We start from the raw sequence: 15,300 nt of genomic DNA, 5'->3' as shown, positions 1-15,300 counted from the left end.
AATACCAGTGTGTTGCTAAATATTATGGTGTATGTTTATGGGTGGAAAAGAATAGCAGGACTGGAGTTGGCAAAGAAAGGTTCAGAGAAGAAGTGGAACTTACATTGAACCTCAAAGGCCAATAGAATTTGGATAGGTTCAGAAGAAGATGTGGCAAGTCATGTAGGAAATATCCCAAGAACCAAAGGCTTAGTAGCAGGAATGAGCATGGGAAATACAGGAGATGGTTAAAAGGGAAGAAAGAAAGAAAGAAAAGTGGTTGGGGAGTTCAAGACTCATCTGGAAAAACTGAAGGAGATAAAGCTATCTTCTTCTATTTCCCTCCATAGTGTTCTTACATCTGACTCCCATACCTGCCTAATCTCTTGAAGGCCATTCCCAACTTTTAAACTACCATCAAAATCTAGTTTTCCATTCTTCTTCAAGTTGATATCAGAAATGTCTAGAATAGGAGTATTGAGGTTAATTTTGAACTGCAAAAATTGGGAATGAATAATGACACTTCATAGAGTAGTTAAAGATTAATAGCTTTTGAGTCAGATGACCTAGATGCAAATGTGGCACCAGAATTTCTTTGTTGTGTGACTATTCAGTGAATTATTTACCTCATCTGAACCCTAGTTTCCTCATTGGCAAGGTGGGTATAACATCTACTTTGTAGAGTTGCTTTGATACATAGGTGAGGCGACATATTTAAACTTTCTAGCACAGTGCGTGCCTCTTAGTAGGATTAATGGTTGTCTGCCTGTGCCCTGTTGAATAGACTGTGTTTCTCTGTCTAAAGGATTTTATCTATGGTCATAACCTTGACAAACCTATTATGCTTTTAACTCCCAGATGTCTATCTCTCATGTAATCTACTCTGAATCTTCAAGTCTGAAATTTCTGAAGCATCTTGGATATCTTCTCATTGTTATCTTGGTTCTTGCCAATTCACTGTGAGTACAGCCTAGATTCATCTTGCCCTCGAAACCTCTTCTTTGTTTTTAATAGTTCATGTAACTGATTTACTGAACAAGCTGGACTATATAGGGAAGAAATTAAAGCAAACATTTTTAATTCTGGATAATTTTCCCGTGAATGTATTTTTCTCCTCTAAATTAAATGCTTATTAATTTAGCTTATCTGATCATTCTCAGGTAATAAAAAGTCTGGTACTACGTGTTATCAAAACTTCAGACACACATCCAATTAAAGCCTCACCTAACTACAGGCAACGCTAAATGATTTATTGTTGCTTTCGTGCTCCAGCTCTTCTCCTAACTAAGAGCTCTTAACTTACCCTATAATATTTAGCAACGCACTGGTATTTCTTTGACTCCTCAGAAACAGTCACCAGGTTGATGTGGTCTTCACTCCTAAGCTTACTGACCAGAGCTAAAAGGGATCTGAAGTTCTGTCTTTTCTGCTTCTCTGCTGCTTCTTAGTTAGGGGCTTTAAAATTGGAGGGTGGGTAAGGAGTAAGGAAAGGAAAGAGCCTCCCTGTTGTTCCTGTATGAGCATAGATGTGCAAACCTACCCCCAAAGGCTGAGGGAGCTGAGAGGCCAAAGAAAAGCTGACAAATCCAGTTTCTTAGAAAGAGATATTTAATAGGGACGTACAAACAGAAATGATGATTCTGTTAAAGTGGATCCCCACATCTGCCCTCCAGAAAATATGTAAGGTTTTAGGATAAAACATGTACAGCTGATCTTATCTCAGACTTTCTTGCAAAACTCATGAATACTCTAGGGAGTCTAGATAAGAATCTTACTGAGGTAATTATCTATGCTACATGCTTTGTTTCTTTTGAAGGGTTATCTATGCTATGGGCATTGTTTAAGGACCTTGCTGCAGAATACCTTAGTAGGCAGGAATCAAACATCAGTCATCATGGCCGTTGTGTCACTCTTGCTATACCACAGGCTGTCTTCCTGTATCTATGAATCAGTGGTGTGGTACAACTGTGAATCTGTGAGAGATGATTGTTAAAATTTTAGGATTTGTGTGAGTTGATTGTTAGCACGGCTATTGTTAAACACTAAACTGTATAAACATAATCACATAAATTATATTAAGACAAACGTAATAAGTATTCAAAACTCATTATTTCCTAATTCTTTTGCTATTATCTCTACTCTTGAGGTTATTTACATCTATTGTATCTATAGGTAAAAATATAATGGTGGGCTGCTACACATTTCTTCCTACTGCCTCATTCAGTGATGTCATGTTGATAGCTTGAAATTGGCCATAATGGGAGTATTTACACCATGGAAAATGGCAGATCATACAAATCAGAGTTTGATTTATTTTATTGTTGATTTTTTAGACTTAAAAAAGTGGTGGACAATAGCAATGACATGGAATCAACCCAAATGCCCATCAATGATAGATGGGATAAAGACAATGTGGTACATATACACCATGGAATACTAAGCAGCCATAAAAAGGAATCAAATTATGTCCTTTGCAGGGACATGGATGGATCTGGAGGCCATTAGTTAGAAAACTAACACAGGAACAGGAAAACAAATACTGTATGTTCTCACTTATAAGTGGAAGCCAAATAATGAGAACAGCATGGACACATAGAGGAAAGCAACACACACTGGGCCTACCTGAGGGTGGAGGTGGGAGGAGGGAGAGGATCAGGAAAAATAATTAACGGATACTGGGCTTAATACCTGGGTGATGAAATAATCAGTACAACGAACTCCCATGAGTCATATTTATCTATGTAACAAATCTTCACATAGATGGAGTCTCATTTTTAAAGACATAACATAGATGGAGACTCCTTTTTAAAAAGTGATGGAGAGAATATTAATAATGAAATTAAAAGTGTGTCGTGTCTGTTGTGGTAGATTGTAGTACACTGTGAATGGCACAAAAAATTGAAGGAATTCTTTTGTCAGAGAGCTGCTATTCAATTTAGCAAAGAACTCACTAATATCAGACAAACAAGTGGAATTGTGACCTATAGTTCCTTTGTTTCACTTCCATCTTACTAGTTAATGTAAATAGAAAAGTCAAGCAACATTCAAACTACACTCATCAATTGCTGTTATAGTTTGGGTAATACAAGGATTCAGCAAAAATCAATGAAAGGATTCTGTGGGAATCAGTTGACTCTATGGAATTTGCATAAAGAGTATTGTATATTATTATTTGTAAAATATTTGCTATGCATCTTTCAATAAAATTTATAATAAACCTATGTATACATACATACACACACATATATTTATACATGCAGTTTTTTGAGACAGCCAGTCGTTAAACATTTGCCGGCACAAACATTAGTTATAATCTAGCATTGCTGTTTTCTTGGTGTGGCTGATTCCAAATGTTGATTCTTTCTCTGCTGGGGTTTTTTATGGGCACATCAGAATCTCAATATCACTGGGGATTTCTCACCTACAGTTTCTGGGCCATTCCTTGTCCAGATTCAGTCCCCTTTCAGATGACATAGGGTCCACAATGGGCTTCTGGAAAACTCACCCATCCTTTGTCCCCAGTAGACCCTGAAAGTGCACACCAAACTAACAGAGCACCTCTCTTCTCCTCTGCTGTCAGAATGTCTAGCTAGCCACACCTCCTTGTCTTCAGTGGAATGAGGTATCAGTTTCTGCATCACTCAGACTCCAGGGGCTACCTGTAAAGCTCTCTAAATGGTTCCCTTAACATCCTACTCACTTGTGCTGCAGACAGGGAATTGGTGATGGTGGGGTGAAAAACTTTCCCTTTCCCTTCCCCATATGCTTCGTGAGCATGTTGGAGCAGGGAGTGAATGTGATGGACTAATGCTGGCAGAATTAATTTTGCAGTCTTTTAGCATGTGTTGCCTACGTGGTCTAGTGCCTTGTGTTAAAGGCATTGGGCAATTTGGTGCCTATCATATTGTTTTAAGTTTTTGCAGCTGAATTAACCAGAGAAATCACATTTAACCCCATGATACACCATGTTTGTTTTATAAATATTAAACTTATACCATCTAGAAAACCGAATGCATTTCTTACACGATATTCCCTCAACTTCAAAGTATAGTTTCCCAATTCCTACCAATTCTCAAGTGATTCTCAGTTCCCTCATTTCAGTTTTGAATGTAACTGCACTATTTTTGGTCTTCTTCTCCCACTTAGACTATTAAAATGAGTTCCTGATTGGTCTTTCTTCCTCCATTCACTGTCTTTAAACTTATCCTCCATGCTGCCGTCAGAGTTATCTTATAAAAGGGAGATGTGGTTCCTCTGCCTTTCTACCACTTCTGCTTCTGAAACATTCCCAGTTCCCTGAATGCATCAAGAATTCTTGTCTCAGGTAGGGCTTGGTGGCTCACGCCTGTAATCCCAGGATTTTGAGAGGCTGAGGTGGACAGATTGCCTGAGCCCAGTTCAAGACCAGCCTGGGCCATGTGACCAAACCTCATCTCTACAAAAAATACAAAAATTAGCTGGGTGTGGTGGCAAGCACCTGTGGTCCTCGCTACTCCAGAGGCTGAGGTAGAAGGACCACCTGGGCCCGGGGAGGTTGAGGCTGCAGTGAGCCTTGATCGTACCACTGTTCTCCAGCCTGAGAGAAAGGGTGAGATCCTGTCTCAAAAAAAAAAAAAAAAAAAAAGAATTTTGATTTCCTTCATTACAGGCTTTCTTGCTCTGCCTATGGGAATCTATGGGTCTAAGAATGGCAAACTCATATGCTACCCACCACTCTCAGGGAGAAATGGCCAAATCTGTGGTACTTTACTGCATTGAGCAGTGTTTCTTACGTTAAGTTGGTGTGTCCTTATTGGGCTTCTTTGAGAAAAGGGAATGCATTTTATTCACCTTTGATTTTCTTGCTTATGCCCCTAATCCCAGAATTTAGCACAGCTATTTAAGTAATAGATATTCAATAAATGTTTCTTAAGGCTTTATAATTAGCATAGTAAGCACAATCTTATAAAGACTCAGGCTTCATAGTATGGCTGAATCTACGATTGTGAAATATGAATTTGCCTTATGAGATACTGCTGTTCTTTTTTCAATAGTTTGATATGATATTTTGAGACCAGGTTGCTCTGTTGTTCTAGGTAGACAAACGTTACAGTCACCCCACAGTATCAGGAAGGAACTCACAGTATCAGGAAGGAACCTCCATCCAAAATTTGATTTGGATGTGAAGATTACTGATCCCACACACACACACACACACACACCCCCCCCCCCCCCCCCCCCCACACACACACACCCCATGAGGGAATGAAAAGGCTTATTACTTACATAATGAGGCTTTCTGGGGAGAATAGGACAGGATTATAAGCTGGTACAAAAAAGGCTTGGAGAGCAGAGAAAGGTGACAGGCCCTGTTTTTAATGAGATTAGGTGATCGAGCTGGGGTGAGAGTTCTGGCACATACAGGCCAGGCCTTGTATGGCTTGAAAAATCCCGTGGGCACCAAGGGAGGGGCATACTGAAACTTCTATGCCTGCCCAGATGTGGGGCAGCAAGGGACAGGGGAATCGCGAGGCTTGAAAACTTCCAGCAGTCAAACATCAACAATGGAATCAGGCTCTTTATTACAATAAGAGGCTTTCCTCCTGGGTTTCCAATGCTGTTTGATAGGTTTACAAAATTTCTAAGCTCTTCACAAGTGGTACCATGGAGCTTGATATTTCAATTTAAGTTTCAAACCATATCAACAGGAAGTACTCTATTAAGTTGTAAGTACACCAGTTCCAAAGCCAAATATAAAATCTTTTTTATTATCCACGTCTCATTTCTATAACTTTTGAATCATGATGAAAACTTCTAAAAGATGTCCTTCATAGTATGAAATATTATAAGATAATTTGCATGTACTTTTCTATATCCTCTATAAAGAAATAGATTTACAACTTCCACGCTGTTTTGAATACAATATTCATACTTATGTTTCATGGCAATCATTCATTAATCGCTATGCTTTCCATATATAAAATTATTGTGACAGCAATTGAAAGAATTATTATTTAATGATCTGAGGCTTAATTATTTTCTATTTAATATATCAGGTAACATTTTAACATCAGTTACATAGAAGATCAGGGAACTTCAGATTTTTTTTTCATAAATAAATAAAATCAGGCCAGATATGGTGACTCACACCTGTAATTTCAACACTTTGGGAGGGAGGCTGAGACTGGTGGATCGCTTGAGTTCAGGAGTTTGAGACCAACCTGGGCAATATGGCAAAAATTCGTCTCTATAAAAAACACAAAATTAGCCAAGCATGGTGGTGCACACCTGTGGTTCCAGCTACTCTGGAAGCTGAGATGGGAGGATCACCTGAGCCCGGGAGGGCAAGGCTGCAATGAGCTATGATTGCACCATTTCACTCCAGCTTGGGTGACCGAGTGAGACCCTGTCTCAAAAAAAATAAATAAATAAAATAAACTGTTTTGAGGCTAGTTATTATACTGAAGAAAAAAAAAACAGCAACACTTTCTACTCCTATTTTTGTTGATTAAAATAACTTGTGTTTTCTAAAAAATAAGATGCAAAGAAAGTAGAGCATAATTTATTCGTAATGAGTAAAATGTTAAATTATGGTGTCAAATGAATGTGGCTAATTTATTTCTGTTGACCGACAGTATTGAAATTAAAGAGTTTTTATCTCTTAATTTTACTTGTTTTGGAAAGAAAAATGAAACACATTTGTTGTTCCAAATATCACTGCAGTACACGTTAACTTTTTACAGTTTAAATTAACCCCAAACATATGTATATGAACATTTAAATAAATTTTCCTTTTTAATTTTGAAAATACATTCAAGTTCACATGAGATTTTACAGTTTTAGCTATCAAAATATCTTTAATCAGTTTATTTATGCTAACAATGATGCACATTGAGAATGCTTAACCAAAAGCAGCAAGCTACAAGTGAAAAGAAACATTCTCATTTCATCTTCAAACTTTGGAGATACAAGTCTAACAAATTTCTGGCTTGATTCAGGTCAGGTCATTTAGTGCATAGAGTACATTTAGCAAAAGAGCAGTTAAAAATCATATTTGATATAACAACAAAAATAGTTATTCTTTTGGCTGTGAAATTGCATTCACAAAGGAAAAAGCTTTTTTTTCTCAATAAAAAGAAATATTTATTTAAATGGACACATCAGCTGACTGTGTTGTGATTTGAAATTATCTAAATTTTTGTCAGTTGACTAACAGTTACAGCATTAGATGTCTGTAAAGAACTTTCTTTTGCCCCAGTCGTCTGCTTCAGGAAACGACACTATGCTTTTCTGTATTTATTAATGTTACTTGTTGAAGAGGAATGTTAAGTGTCAATTGTTAGATGGTCATGACTTCTGGAATCATAATGTAATTACCTTCCTTACATTCAAAGATAATTGAGAAATAAGTCAAAACATTTTACAAACCTAATAATATTGCAAAAACATGAATAACTTTTTGACAATATTCCTATTTTTGTTTTACATCTTTGGTTATGTTTTTTCTCTTTCCTGTGATTATTCATTTTTTTTTTACCTGCCCCTAAATGTAGTTGTTTCTCAAAGCCGTCTTCTTTACCAAATTTTGTTCTCTTTCTATATGTCCTCTATCTGTACGTTTACTCCTACTTGCCTATCAAATATTCATTATTCCCTGCTTTCTTACTAAAAGAACCCCAATTTTGTTTGAATTGACAATATGCCATCCAAAAACAGTTGTCTTTCCAGACTCTTTTCGATGAGGTCGCCATGGGACACAGTTCTAGCCAATGAATAATGGATGGTCAGCCAGGGATCTGGGGAAAGCTTTTGCTCTTTTGAGGCTTTTAGTTCTACCTCTTCTCTTCCTCCTTCTTCCTGTCTGGAATGTGGATGTGAGGTTAAGGTAGAGCGGTCGTCTGACAACCAGGAGATGGCAAGTATGAAGATAAAGGCACATATACTAATGATGTCAAGAGAAGAGACAGAGTGATCCTTCTCTAAAGGCTTCACTGAACCACTTTTACAAATCTGGATTGTCTATCTCCAGGACTCTTGTTCCCCGAGGCAAATTGCTGTATGTTTAATCCACTCTTCCTTGTCTGTGGTGATCACTGAGTATAATACTGAGTCTGCTTTTATTTAATTGCCTAAGGACACCTATGCTTGATCAAGCCATATTTATTTCTGTTGCTCATCTCTGCTTTCTCTTCAATGTACTATTTGAAAATATAAAAAACTGAAGGCAATATTCTGTATCATTTGCAAAGCCAAATAAATTACTTTTGGTTCAAAAGAGTTCAACGATTTATTCTGACATTTCTCAGTGTGATTTTTCTGCAATCTTTTGCTGTTGGCATGATGTGATTTATAATTTGGGAACCTTGGTGACATTTGATTTCCTTATACCATTACTTGACAATATTGATGCCAATTCATGTTAATCGTTCCTACAAACTTGGTCCAAATTAATTTTTTTTAAATTTAGGCATGATATATTTCATCAGATGTAGATTCCAATTTGCCACCTTTTCTCTATGGAGGTTGCTTAGCAGAGAGCAGGAAGCAGGCTACTGTGCAAACTAACATATTTAATTACCTGTGTGTATCTATAGGCATATCTATACCTATGTCTACATCTACATTTATATCTATGTATGTGATTGAGATATCAAATAGTTATACAAATGTAACTTTTTCCAAGGCAATAGCCTTGCTTTTTTCCCAACCACCATGGATTTCTATTTAATGATTTAATGTGGTAAATTTCTAAGTCTGAATACATTTCTCAGTTTCTTAGAAGTTTGTATTTATCAAAATTAACTAAATATGCTCAATAAGCATGTTTTAATTTTGTAATCAAAAAACTAATGAAATGAATTAAGAGAATTACATTTGGGCCTTGCAAATGCAAATCAGTAAGACTATTCTAATGTTATTTGAACGTTTTAAAATTGTTACCTTTTCACTCATTAATTTATTCAACACATATTTATTGAGTATCTGCTATGTGCACCTAGGATATATCAGTGAATAAAACAAACAGAAATTTCTGCTGTACAAGGGAAAGGCAGTCAATTAAAGAAATTAATGAATACACAGGGTTGTATATCAAAAAGTGCTAAGAGTATGGAAAACAATTCAAAAAAAGAAAGTGGGATCCATATGTGCAGAGTAGAAAATTTTAAATAAGGTCAATAGGTAGATTTTATTGAAAAGATGATATTTGACCTATGACATGATGGAGGTGGGAAAGCCATGTGGAGTCTGGGGGAAGAACTTTACAGATGGTGAGTAGGGGTGGGGTGGTGGGCAAACAGTTAAAAAATGATAGCATTTCTCACATGGAGGAGGCCAATCTCGTTGGACCGGAGTGTATGATGGGGAAAGAAGTATGATATGACGTCAGAGAAGATCAGGGAAGGAGTGGGCTGATTAAATAGACATTTGTAGGCCATGTAAGAACTTTGGCACTTATTGGATAAAACAAGGAGTCACTGTAGGACTTTGAGTGGAAGAGTGACATGCTCCGAAGAGCGTAAAACAAAAAAAAAAGAGAGAGAGAGAGAGAGAAGATGCAGCAGGTAAGACGAGATGGTGACTTGCACAGGTGACAAACACTTAGATTCTGAATCTGTTTTGAAGACAAAATCAATCAACAGGATTTGAGGAGGTTGACGATACAATTTTTAGCATCTGTACTAGATAGTTCTAAAACTATCTAGGGATGCTATTAAGTATTATGCCAAGGCAGGAGACATAAACCAGAATTGTCCTGGACATAAACCCATTGTATTCATTTGTGCCCTTGAAAAGAACATTTTTCCCTCTTTGCAGAACAACTTCTACTATCCTTCTCTCTTAAATTCACTTCTGTCAGGCTTTGCCTCCAGAAGCCATATAAATAGATTGTTTTGCAGTTATTTGTACTAGGGCAGAAAAATGTCCTCTGTTCAAATGAAGCATTGCATGCTGGGAGAAAAAGTGCTGAGAGACAAGGAAAAGTAAGTATTGTCCCAATGTTTCTGGTTAAGAAGACAGAGAGATAATATACCATCTAGTGAGATTAGGAAACCTGCAGGTTGAGCAGGAAACAGGATCTTCTTTTGGGGGGAAAGGGTCAGTGGGGAGAGGGAAGAAGGGGGAAAATAGTCTTGTTTTATGTATGTTGAGTTTGACATATTCATTAGAGATCTCGTGGAGCTATTGAGTAAGCATGTGATGGAAGTTCCGTAATAATGTCCGGACTGGATATATTGATCTGGGAATGGTGACCCTATAGGTCATATTCAAATGTCATTAGACTGGTTGAGATCACTGAAGAAATAAATATAGATGGAGTAGAGAAAAGGACCAAGAAGTGAACCATGAAGTATTCCAGTGTTCAAAGATCTTGTGGAAGAGAAGGGTCCACCAAAAGACTCTGAAAAAAGGAATCAGTAAGATGGTAGGAAAACCATGAACTATGGTGTGCTAAAAGCCCAATATTGAAAGTTTCCAGGAGAAGGGAATGATAGACTTTGTCAAATGCCACAAAGTCAAATTAACAGTGAGAAACATCTACTGGATTTAGCAATGGAGAAGTCATTGATAAGGTGACTATATTGGTTATAATTCAAACTTGACCTTTCTAAAACAGAAAGAGGGAGAGTATTAATTATGATGGCAAAACCATAGGCATAAGACAAAAATGTCTGGGAAAAACTGAACATAAGGTCACCCTAGTCATTAGTGACCTTGAAAAAAATTTATTTACCATTTGCAGAAATTTTTTTTTCTTCTTTTCTTTTAGATCCACTTGAGTCAGCCTTTTGCCCCCACGATCCACAGAAATAGATGAGTTTTGCTGTTATTTATTCTAGATCAAAAAATGTCTTCTGGACAAAAACATTGTTGAATGTTCGGACTACGTTTAATTTTATCTTCTGCTAAATTTTGGTGAGTAAATTTATCATATTTAAATATATGTGAACACATACACAAAAAAATTTTTACTACTACTTCAGTAAGAAGGTTGGTCTGGTTTATCTAGATCAGAGTTCAGAGAACATTTCCTAAAAAGGTCCAGATAGTAAATATTTTTGACTTTGTAGACCCTATGGTATCCCTTCTAATGATTCCACTCCATCACTGAAGCATGAAAGCAGCCATAGGCAATACATAAATGAATTAACATGGCTGTTTTCCAATATAACTTTGTTTTTTGGACACTGAAAATTGAATTTCATATAATTTCTGCATGCCTTTTAGAAACCAAACTTTTTATATTGAGGTAACTGAAGATTCACATGAAGTGGGGTAAGAAAAATAAGTCTCGCTCTGCCGCCCACTGGAAGCATGCATCGGCTCACTACTCTTTACCCAGTTCCTCCCCCTGAGTAGCTGGTACAACTAGTTTTTTGTATTTTTTTTAGAGACGGGGTTTCAAAGGAATCTCCTGACCTGGTAGTCTTCAAAGTGCTGGGATTACAGGCTTGAGCCACACTCTTTACCCAGTTTCCCCCAGTGGTAACATGTTGAAAAACTCTAGTTCAATAACAGAGCCAGAATATTGACACTCATACTTGCGAGGTACAGCACTTTTCCATCACCATAAGGATCCCTCATGTTTTTATTTTATAACCACGTCCATTTCCCTCCCACTTGTGTGCTCTTTTCAGTTCCTAGTAGCCACTTATCTGATCTCTGTTTGTATAATTTTGTCATTTAAAGAATGTTGTATAAATGGAATAAGACTGCAAGTAACTTTTTAAGATTAACTTGTTTCACTCAGCATAATGTTTTGAATATTCATGTTGGTTGTTGTATGTGTTAATAGTTAAACCCTTTTTAACTGGCTTTCTCTGACAATGACTTTTGTAGGGCAATGGATGACACCACCACTTAAGTACCAGGTAAAGGTTAAAGTCCTGATTCTTTACATGGCCTCCATTGGTAGCTAGCTGGTGTGGGAGGTGAGGGCCTTCTCTTTGTTACTGGGAGGGGATGGGTGTTCTGGCTCTTCATGTGGTCTCTTCAGTGGGAGCTGCTTCATTACCACTGGGCAAATGTGAAAGTCCTGACTCTTCACTAGGCTTCTTCTGGCATCACCCAGTAAGGAAAAGGTACTGGGTTGGTTAGAAGTTTAGGCTCACCATGTGATCTCCACTGACATTCTGGGGCTGGGGGCTCATACTGGTTAGCAAGGATGAAGTTCCCGGTTCCTACTTTCACTCTTCTGACAAAACTGCAGGGAGGTGGGAAGCAGATATTGGACTGCCTTGTTATAGCCTCTCAATGGTAGACATCTGGGTCCCTTATTCCACCATTTTGGCATTAAGGGGGGTGAGACCACTGTTTTTTTTCCTGTGATCTTTAGGAGGAGTGGAGAGATTATTATCCAAAAAATTTTCCAGTGCAGGTAAACCGCCCCTTTCCTGGTCCTTTGGCTAAAGAAACCAAAGAAGCTTTATTTACTGGTATTTCTGGGTTACATAGTAAGCAGAGTCTTCCTATGTTTGATTTTATATGTAATATCCTGAATTATTAGCCTTATATAACAGGAGAAATAGGGAAAAGTATATCTATTTCAACTTCCCAGAGCTGGAACATATTGCATTTTATATAATTTTTGTGTGCTACTAAATATTATTCTTAAATTTTTTCAATAATTTAAAAATGTAAAACTATTCTTAGTTCACAGGCCATACAAAAATAGATCATAAGCCAAATTTGGCCTGGAGGTGATAGTTTGCTAATCCCCTGTTCTAGACCATCACTACTAATAGCAGAAACTCCCTTACTTCTTTAAGTTTTTATACATGACTGATATGGTTTGGCTGGGTCCCCATCCAAATCTCATCTTTAGTTGTAGTGCCCATAATTTCCACATGATTTTGGAGGGACCCGGTGGGAGATAATTGAATCACAGGGAGGTTTCTGTCATACTGTTCTCGTGGTAGTGAATAAGTCTCGTGAGATCTGATGGTTTTATAAGGGGTTTTCCCTTTCAGTTGGCTCTCATTCTCTCTTGTCTGCCACAATCTAACACGTGCCTTTTGCCTTCCGTCATGATTGTGAGGCCTCCCTAGCCACATGTAACTGTGAGTTCATTAAACCTCTTCTTTAAAACTTACCCAGTCTCAGGTATGTCTTTATCAGCAGTGTGAAAATGAACTAATACAATGACTGTTCAATACTCTGTGCCTGAGGTTTCTAATACCTGCAGTTCTCAGTAATCTGATTCTGTTTATTTCTTTTCTTTCAAAAGATTTGTTTTTCCATTGTTTTGGAGCTGATTATTTGATCTTAATCATATACCTAAGTTGAGGGACATTTTTCTCCAGACAGGAAGACTTTTCTTCTGCTTCTGTTGATATCCAGGGGCACCACTGACATGGAATCTTTTCTCTAGATTTTGGCTCAGTGCAGAAGTCTCATGTTAAGCTTCTCTTTGTTGCCTCTGGCTTAAGGTATAGTATCCAAATACTAGTATTTCTCTCTTGTCTTCATCTTTCAGAGCAACCCAGGTGCAGGTCAGGTGTGGGGATGAGGATATAAAGTTTTAGGATATTTTTAGACCTCCCCTACCTCAATAGAGACCCCCGGTGTGTTATAAAAGTGTGTTTTCTTTACAGAAGCTGTGTTCTTTAGTGGGAAAGTCTCACAGAACTCTCCTCTGAACTGATACTGGAAGCAAAGGTCAGTGTTCTATTTCTACAATTCTATTGACTCTCCTTCCATTTTAATATGTATGTACATTATATTTTTCTAACGAGATCTAAAGTTTGTCAGTGTTTCGATCATTCTCCCAAACAGTTTAGGAAACTTTGTGATTTAACTTTTTGATATCTACCAAATCCCATCTTCTTCATAATTTTTGTCATTGAGTATATAGGTTTAATTTTTATATTTTATTTTAAATTGACTTTTAATAAATTATGCATGCACAAATTGCCTGAAAATAGTTTTATAAGATTTACAACAAAAATAATAATCCTCTTTGTCACTTTTTCCCATTTCCAAATTCCCCTCTTTTAAGGCAATTATTTTCAATATTTTTCATTTCTTTTGGTATTGCCTCTTTTTAAAAAGAAAATCTAAGTAATGGCCTTCTGCTTTTTAGCTACTATGAAAGATGTAATTTTTTAAATCTACTATGAAAGATGTAACTTTAAAAAAAAGCTTTCTTAAATAACGTATTTCCCCATATATTCATTACTCCTTTTGAAAACATCTCAATATAGTTCCTTATAATTTTGATTAAATCAGTATTCAATGTTTATGGAATTATGACTATATAAATATTATTCATAGCTGATTCATATATTGTAGTATAATTACATTTCTTATAAAACTTTTTGTTTTTCCTGTAATTAAAATTGCCTTGGTTTTTTTCTTTACTTAGTTTTCTTTGTTTCTATCACTTTGTTTCCAAATCTGCCAGAAAAAGTGAAGTCATATCAGGAATATTGAAAAAGAATACATTGAGTACCATTGTGTGCTACTTACTGCATTCATGGACCTTACATTCTAGATCAGAAGGTTCAAAGACTCAACATTCTCAATCATTAAGTTCAAATACTCAACATTTCAGCTTAATACATTCAACAAATATTAGTTTTGATTTTTCCTTGGAAATTTCCTTTTGAGAGACATTTATCCTCCTGATCCAATTAAACTGTTGCTCTCCATTTTTGCTGCACAGTAATTTCTTTTCATTCTCATTCCAGAAATTCCATTCATTTGAGTAAGATCGCTTGTTTCCTGAACTCAATGATGTATTTTTTTCTTGGTTAACTCCTTCATTTGTGATGAGTATGCCCAGCCGAATAAAAATATGGGGCCCAGGCCGAGCTCGGTGGCTCACGCCTGTAATCCCAGCACTTTGGGAGGCCGAGGCAGGCGGATCAGGAGGTCAGGAGATCGAGACCATGCTGGCTAACACGGTGAAACCCCGTCTCTACTAAAAATACAAAAAAATTAGCTGGGCGTGGTAACGGGCGCCTGTAGTCCCAGCTGCTCGGGAGGCTGAGGCAGGAGAATGGCGTGAGCACGGGAGGCGGAGGTCGCAGTGAGCCGAGATCGTGCCACTGCACTCCAGCCTGGGGACAGAGCAAGACTCCATCTCAAAAAAAAAAAAAAAAAAAAGATGGGACCTGTTGTTCAAAACTCTTGTGTTAATCAGTAGTGGGATTGCTCCTGTGAATAGTCAGTGCCCTTTAGCCTGTCCAATGTCATGAGACCCTGTCTCTTAAAATAAAAACGCAAAAGTTAAACAAGACCAGCCTGCAGACAGTTAAACCAAGCATGACACCCTCAGTGAGCATGAACAGGTCACACAAACCCATGAAGCTAGCTTAGTTCTCAAGTTTGAGGAATTAC

At 37.2% G+C, this 15,300-nt stretch overlaps 1 protein-coding gene across 8 annotated transcripts in view; it reads left to right on the top strand.

Moving 5' to 3' along the window:
- The first annotated feature begins 732 nt into the window (after positions 1–732).
- Positions 733–15,300, top strand: part of SLCO1A2 (solute carrier organic anion transporter family member 1A2) — a 168,156-nt gene continuing 153,588 nt past the window's right edge. For 5 of the 8 annotated variants that reach the window (XM_050747632.1, XM_050747629.1, XM_050747620.1 and 2 more), the window contains exons 1-2: positions 12,927–13,019; positions 13,554–13,617. The gene's annotated coding sequence lies outside the window, so the exon portion shown is untranslated. Of the gene's footprint in view, positions 939–10,729; positions 10,876–11,799; positions 11,832–12,926; positions 13,020–13,369; positions 13,389–13,553; positions 13,618–15,300 lie in introns of those variants that run through there. The other 3 variants (XM_050747622.1, XM_050747624.1, XM_050747623.1) reach the window with 2 other exon arrangements.

The sequence above is a fragment of the Macaca thibetana genome, chromosome 11 (genome assembly GCF_024542745.1).
Source record: "Macaca thibetana thibetana isolate TM-01 chromosome 11, ASM2454274v1, whole genome shotgun sequence".
In the NCBI taxonomy this organism is placed as follows: domain Eukaryota; kingdom Metazoa; phylum Chordata; class Mammalia; order Primates; family Cercopithecidae; genus Macaca; species Macaca thibetana.
This window is presented reverse-complemented; position numbering and strand designations above follow the sequence as displayed.